The following is a 6,887-nucleotide window of genomic DNA, read 5'->3' on the forward strand; positions in this document are numbered from 1 at the left end:
AGAAGCCAGCTCTCATCTAGCTGCGTTCTTATCGCAGTGAGCAGGTAGCAGTATTCTGAGTCAGGAGGTTCCAAGATTACCACTGTACTGCACCTGGAGAAACCGGCCAGTTCTGCATTGTTAAGTTGCGTCTCACAAGCCTCTGGGAAGCGTCTCTGGTGGAGACGTGCGAAACTCACTCTGCAGGCAGTGTGGAACTCTGAGGGCCTGAGGGTGAGCTCAATTCTCAGAAGTAAGATGCTTTTGGACAAGGCGTTAGCTACATTCTCACATATATTGAACTTAGTATGTAGCACCAGTCTACCACAGGAATTACTAGGAAATCGCTGGATTGAGCTTGGAGGCACTAGTCTTGTGTGCCTGGAGACTCCAATTACCTTTCCCAACACTGCCGTCACGCAGCAGGTCTAGGACTTTTAAAAACGAAGGGTAACTGCAGGCAGGATGTGGAGGTACAGGCCCTAAGCTCAACTCTCAGAAGTAAGCATGGGAGGCAGATGTCTGCTACCCACTAGTACATGGGAGTAGGAACCTAGCTACACTCTGATTGAAGATGGCCGTTTGAAAACGCTGTATTCAACTCAGGTACACGTGAGTTCAGGCTCAATGGTTACACATGCTATTCCCCCAACCTCGCCCAGCAACTAAAATAAGGATGTTAGCAGCTACGTCTACAGTCAGGCAGGATGCGGGAGGGTTCTGCCCTGACCTCAGCTCTCACAGGGAAGCATGCCTAGAAGCCAGCTCTCAACTAGCTGCGTTCTTATCGCAGTGAGAAGGTAGCAGTATTCTGAGTCAGGAGGTTCCAAGATTACCACTGTACTGCACCTGGAGAAACCGGCCAGGTCTGCATTGTTAAGTTGCATCTCACAAGCCTCTGGGAAGCGTCTCTGGTGGAGACGTGCGAAACTCACTCTGCAGGCAGTGTGGAACTCTGATGGCCTGAGGGTGAGCTTAATTCTCAGAAGTAAGATGCTTTTGGGCAAAGCGTTAGCTACATTCTCACATATATTGAACTTAGTATGTAGCACCAGTCTACCACAGGAATTACTAGGAAATCGCTGGATTGAGCTTGGAGGCACTAGTCTTGTGTGCCTGGAGACTCCAATTACCTTTCCCAAGACTGCCGTCACGCAGCAGGTCTAGGACTTTAAAAACGAAGGGTAACTGCAGGCAGGATGTGGAGGTACAGGCCCTAAGCTCAACTCTCAGAAGTAAGCATGGGAGGCAGATGTCTGCTACCCACTAGTACATGGGAGTAGGAACCTAGCTACACTCTGATTGGAGATGGCCGTTTGAAAACGCTGTATTCAACTCAGGTACACGTGAGTTCAGGCTCAATGGTTACACATACTATTCCCCCAACCTCTCCCAGCAACTAACATAAGGATGTTAGCAGCTACGTCTACAGTCAGGCAGGATGCGGGAGGGTTCTGCCCTGACCTCAGCTTTCACAGAGAAGCATGCCTAAAATCCAGCTGTCAACTAGCTGCGTTCTTATCGCAGTGAGAAGGTAGCAGTATTCTGAGTCAGGAGGTTCCAAGATTACCACTGTACTGCACCTGGGGATACCGTCTAGGTCTGCATTCTTAAGTTGCGTCTCACAAGCCTTTGACAAACGTCTCTGGTGAAGACGTGCGAAACTCACTCTGCAGGCAGTGTGGAACTCTGCGGTCCTGAGGGTGAGCTCAACTCTCAGAAGTAAGATGCTTTTGGACAAGGCGTTAGCTACATTCTCACATATATTGAACTTAGTATGTAGCACCAGTCTACCTCAGGAATTACTAGGAAATCGCTGGATTGAGCTTGGAGGCACTAGTCTTGTGTGCCTGGAGACTCCAATTACCTCTCCCAACACTGCCGTCACGCAGCAGGTCTAGGCTGTTTAGAAGCGAAGGGTACCTGCAGGCAGGATATGGAGGTACAGGCCGTAAGCTCAACTCTCAGAAGTAAGCATGGGAGGCAGATGTCTACTACCCACTAGTACATGGGAGTAGGAACCTAGCTACACTCTGATTGAAGAAGGCCGTTGGAAAACGCTCTATTCAACTCAGGTACACGTGAGTTCAGGCTCAATGCTTACACATGCTATTCCCCCTACCTCTCCCAGCAACTAACATAAGGATGTTAGCAGCTACGTCTACTGTCAGGCAGGATGCGGGAGGGTTCTGCCCTGACCTCAGTTTTCACAGGGAAGCATGCCTAGAATCAAGCTCTAAACTAGCTGCGTTCTTATCGCAGTGAGAAGGTAGCAGTATTCTGAGTTAGGAGGTTTCAAGATTACCACTGTACTGCACCTGGAGATACCGTGCATGTCTGCATTAAGTTGCGTCTCACAAGCCTTTGACAAACGTCTCTGGTGAAGACGTGCGAAACTCACTCTGCAGGCTGTGTGGAACTCTGAGGGCCTGAGGGTGAGCTCAACTCTCAGCAGTAAGATGATTTTGGACAAGGCGTTCAGCTACCTTCTCACATATGCAACTTAGTATGTAGCACCAGTCTACCTCAGGAATTACTGGGAAATCGCTGGATTGAGTTTGGAGGCACTAGTCTTGTGTGCCGGGAGATTCCAGTTACCTCTCCCAACACTTCGGTGAAGCAGCGAGCCTAGGCCTTTTGGAAGCGAAAGGTAGCTGCAGGCAGGAGGTAGGGTTACAGGCCATAAGCTCAACTCTCAGAAGTGGGTATGCATGGGAGGCAGATGTCTGCTACCCACTCGTACATGCGAGTGGGAACCTAGCTACACTCTGATGAAGAAGGACTTTGGAAATCGCTGTATTCAACTCAGACACACGTGGGTTCAGGCACAACGATTCCACATGCTTTTCGCACAACCTTTCCCTGCCAGTAACATGAGGACGTTAGCAGCTCCTTCTACAGTCAAGCAGGATGCGGGAGGGTTGTGCCCTGTCCTTAGCTCTCACAGGGAAGCATGCCTTGAAGCCAGCTGTCAACTAGCTGCATTCTTATGGCAGGGTGAAGGTAGCAGTATTCTGAGACAGGAGGTTCCCAGATTACCACTCTACTGCACCTGGAGATACCCTCCAGGTCTGCATTGTTAACTTGCGTCTCAGAAGCCTCTGGCAAACGTCTCTGGTGAAGACGTGCGAAACTCACTCTGCAGGCAGTGTGGAACTGTGAGGGACTGAGGGTGAGCTCAACTCTCAGAAGTAAGATGTTTTTGGACAAGGCGTTCAACTACCTACTCACGTATGGAACTTAGTACGTAGCACCAGTCTACCCCAGGAATTACTAGGAAATCGCTTGATTGAGCTTGGAGGCACTCGTCTTGTGTGCCGGGAGATTCCAGTTACCTCTCCCAACACTTGCGCCAAGCAGCGAGCCTAGGCCTTTTGGAAGCGAAAGGTAGCGGCAGGCAGGATGTAGGGTTACAGGCCATAAGCTCAACTCTCAGATGTGTGTATGCATGGGAGGCAGATATCTGCTACCCACTCGGACATGGGAGTTGGAACCTAGCTACACTCCTATTGAAGAAGGATGTTGGAAATCGCTGTATTCAACTCAGATACACGTGGGTTCAGGCCCAATGCTTACACATGCTTTTCCCACAACCTATCCCAGCCACTAACATAAGGAGGTTAGCAGGTACGTCTACAGTCAGGCAGGGTGCGGGAGGGTTCTGCCTTGTCCTCAGCTCTCACAGGGAAGCATGCCTAGAAGCCAGCTCTCAACTAGCTGCATTCTTATGACAGTGTGAAGGTAGCAGTATTCTGAGTAAGGAGGTTCCCAGATTACCACTCTACTGCACCTGGAGATACCCTCCAGGTCTGCATTGTTAACTTGCGTCTCAGAAGCCTCTGGCAAACGTCTCTGGTGAAGACGTGGGAAACCTACTCTGCAGGCAGTGTGGAACTGTGAGGGACTGAGGGTGAGCTCAACTCTCAGCAGTAAGATGATTTTGGACAAGGCGTTCAGCTACCTTCTCACATATGGAACTTAGTATGTAGCACCAGTCTACCCCAGGAATTACTGGGAAATCGCTGGATTGAGCTTGGAGGCACTAGTCTTGTGTGCCGGGAGATTCCAGTTACCTCTCCCAACACTTCGGTGAAGCAGCGAGCCTAGGCCTTTTGGAAGCGAAAGGTAGCTGCAGGCAGGAGGTAGGGTTACAGGCCATAAGCTCAACTCTCAGAAGTGGGTATGCATGGGAGGCAGATGTCTGCTACCCACTCGGACATGCGAGTGGGAACCTAGCTACACTCTGATGAAGAAGGACTTTGGAAATCGCTGTATTCAACTCAGATACACGTGGGTTCAGGCACAACGATTCCACATGCTTTTCGCACAACCTTTCCCTGCCAGTAACATGAGGACGTTAGCAGCTCCTTCTACAGTCAAGCAGGATGCGGGAGGGTTGTGCCCTGTCCTTAGCTCTCACAGGGAAGCATGCCTTGAAGCCAGCTGTCAACTAGCTGCATTCTTATGGCAGGGTGAAGGTAGCAGTATTCTGAGACAGGAGGTTCCCAGATTACCACTCTACTGCACCTGGAGATACCCTCCAGGTCTGCATTGTTAACTTGCGTCTCAGAAGCCTCTGGCAAACGTCTCTGGTGAAGACGTGCGAAACTCACTCTGCAGGCAGTGTGGAACTGTGAGGGACTGAGGGTGAGCTCAACTCTCAGAAGTAAGATGGTTTTGGACAAGGCGTTCAACTACCTACTCACGTATGGAACTTAGTACGTAGCACCAGTCTACCCCAGGAATTACTAGGAAATCGCTTGATTGAGCTTGGAGGCACTCGTCTTGTGTGCCGGGAGATTCCAATTAACTCTCCCAACACTTGCGTCAAGCAGCGAGCCTAGGCCTTTTGGAAGCGAAAGGTAGCGACAGGCAGGATGTAGGGTTACAGGCTATAAGCTCAACTCTCAGAACTGTGTATGCATGGGAGGCAGATGTCTGCTACCCACTCGGACATGGGAGTTGGAACCTAGCTACACTCCTATTGAAGAAGGATGTTGGAAATCGCTGTATTCAACTCAGATACACGGGAGTTCAGGCCCAAAGCTTACACATGCTTTTCCCACAACCTATCCCAGCCACTGACATAAGGAGGTTAGCAGGTACGTCTACAGTCAGGCAGGATGCGGGAGGGTTCTGCCCTGTCCTCAGCTCTCACAGGGAAGCATGCCTAGAAGCCAGCTCTCAACTAGCTGCATTCTTATGACAGTGTGAAGGTAGCAGTATTCTGAGTAAGGAGGTTCCCAGATTACCACTCTACTGCACCTGGAGATACCGTCCAGGTGTGCATTGTTAACTTGAGTCTCAGAAGCCTCTGGCAAAAGTCTCTGGTGAAGACGTGGGAAACTCACTCTGCAGGCAGTGTGGAACTGTGAGGGACTGAGGATGAGCTCAGCTCTCAGAAGTAAGATGCTTTTGGACAAGGCGTTAGCTACATTCACACATATATGGAACTTAGTATGTAGCACCAGTCTACCACCGGAATTCTAGGAAATCGCTGGATTGAGCTTGGAGGCACTAGTCTTGTGTGCCTGGAGACTCCAATTACCTCTCCCAACACTGCCGTCACGCAGCAGGTCTAGGCCTTTTAGAAGCGAAGGGTACCTGCAGGCAGGATATGGAGGTACAGGCCGTAAGCTCAACTCTCAGAAGTAAGCATGGGAGGCAGATGTCTGCTACCCACTAGTACATGGGAGTAGGAAACTAGCTACACTCTGATTGAAGAAGGCCATTGGAAAACGCTCCATTCAACTCAGGTAAACGTGAGTTCAGGCTCAATGCTTACACATGCTATTCCCCCAACCTCTCCCAGCAACTAACATAAGGATGTTAGCAGCTACGTCTACAGTCAGGCAGGATGCCTGAGGTTCTGCCCTGACCTCAGCTCTCACAGGGAAGCATGCCTAGAAGCCAGCTCTCATCTAGCTGCGTTCTTATCGCAGTGAGCAGGTAGCAGTATTCTGAGTCAGGAGGTTCCAAGATTACCACTGTACTGCACCTGGAGAAACCGGCCAGTTCTGCATTGTTAAGTTGCGTCTCACAAGCCTCTGGGAAGCGTCTCTGGTGGAGACGTGCGAAACTCACTCTGCAGGCAGTGTGGAACTCTGAGGGCCTGAGGGTGAGCTCAATTCTCAGAAGTAAGATGCTTTTGGACAAGGCGTTAGCTACATTCTCACATATATTGAACTTAGTATGTAGCACCAGTCTACCACAGGAATTACTAGGAAATCGCTGGATTGAGCTTGGAGGCACTAGTCTTGTGTGCCTGGAGACTCCAATTACCTTTCCCAACACTGCCGTCACGCAGCAGGTCTAGGACTTTTAAAAACGAAGGGTAACTGCAGGCAGGATGTGGAGGTACAGGCCCTAAGCTCAACTCTCAGAAGTAAGCATGGGAGGCAGATGTCTGCTACCCACTAGTACATGGGAGTAGGAACCTAGCTACACTCTGATTGAAGATGGCCGTTTGAAAACGCTGTATTCAACTCAGGTACACGTGAGTTCAGGCTCAATGGTTACACATGCTATTCCCCCAACCTCGCCCAGCAACTAAAATAAGGATGTTAGCAGCTACGTCTACAGTCAGGCAGGATGCGGGAGGGTTCTGCCCTGACCTCAGCTCTCACAGGGAAGCATGCCTAGAAGCCAGCTCTCAACTAGCTGCGTTCTTATCGCAGTGAGAAGGTAGCAGTATTCTGAGTCAGGAGGTTCCAAGATTACCACTGTACTGCACCTGGAGAAACCGGCCAGGTCTGCATTGTTAAGTTGCATCTCACAAGCCTCTGGGAAGCGTCTCTGGTGGAGACGTGCGAAACTCACTCTGCAGGCAGTGTGGAACTCTGATGGCCTGAGGGTGAGCTTAATTCTCAGAAGTAAGATGCTTTTGGGCAAAGCGTTAGCTACATTCT

This window comes from Canis aureus, chromosome 22 (genome assembly GCF_053574225.1).
Source record: "Canis aureus isolate CA01 chromosome 22, VMU_Caureus_v.1.0, whole genome shotgun sequence".
NCBI lineage: Eukaryota > Metazoa > Chordata > Mammalia > Carnivora > Canidae > Canis > Canis aureus.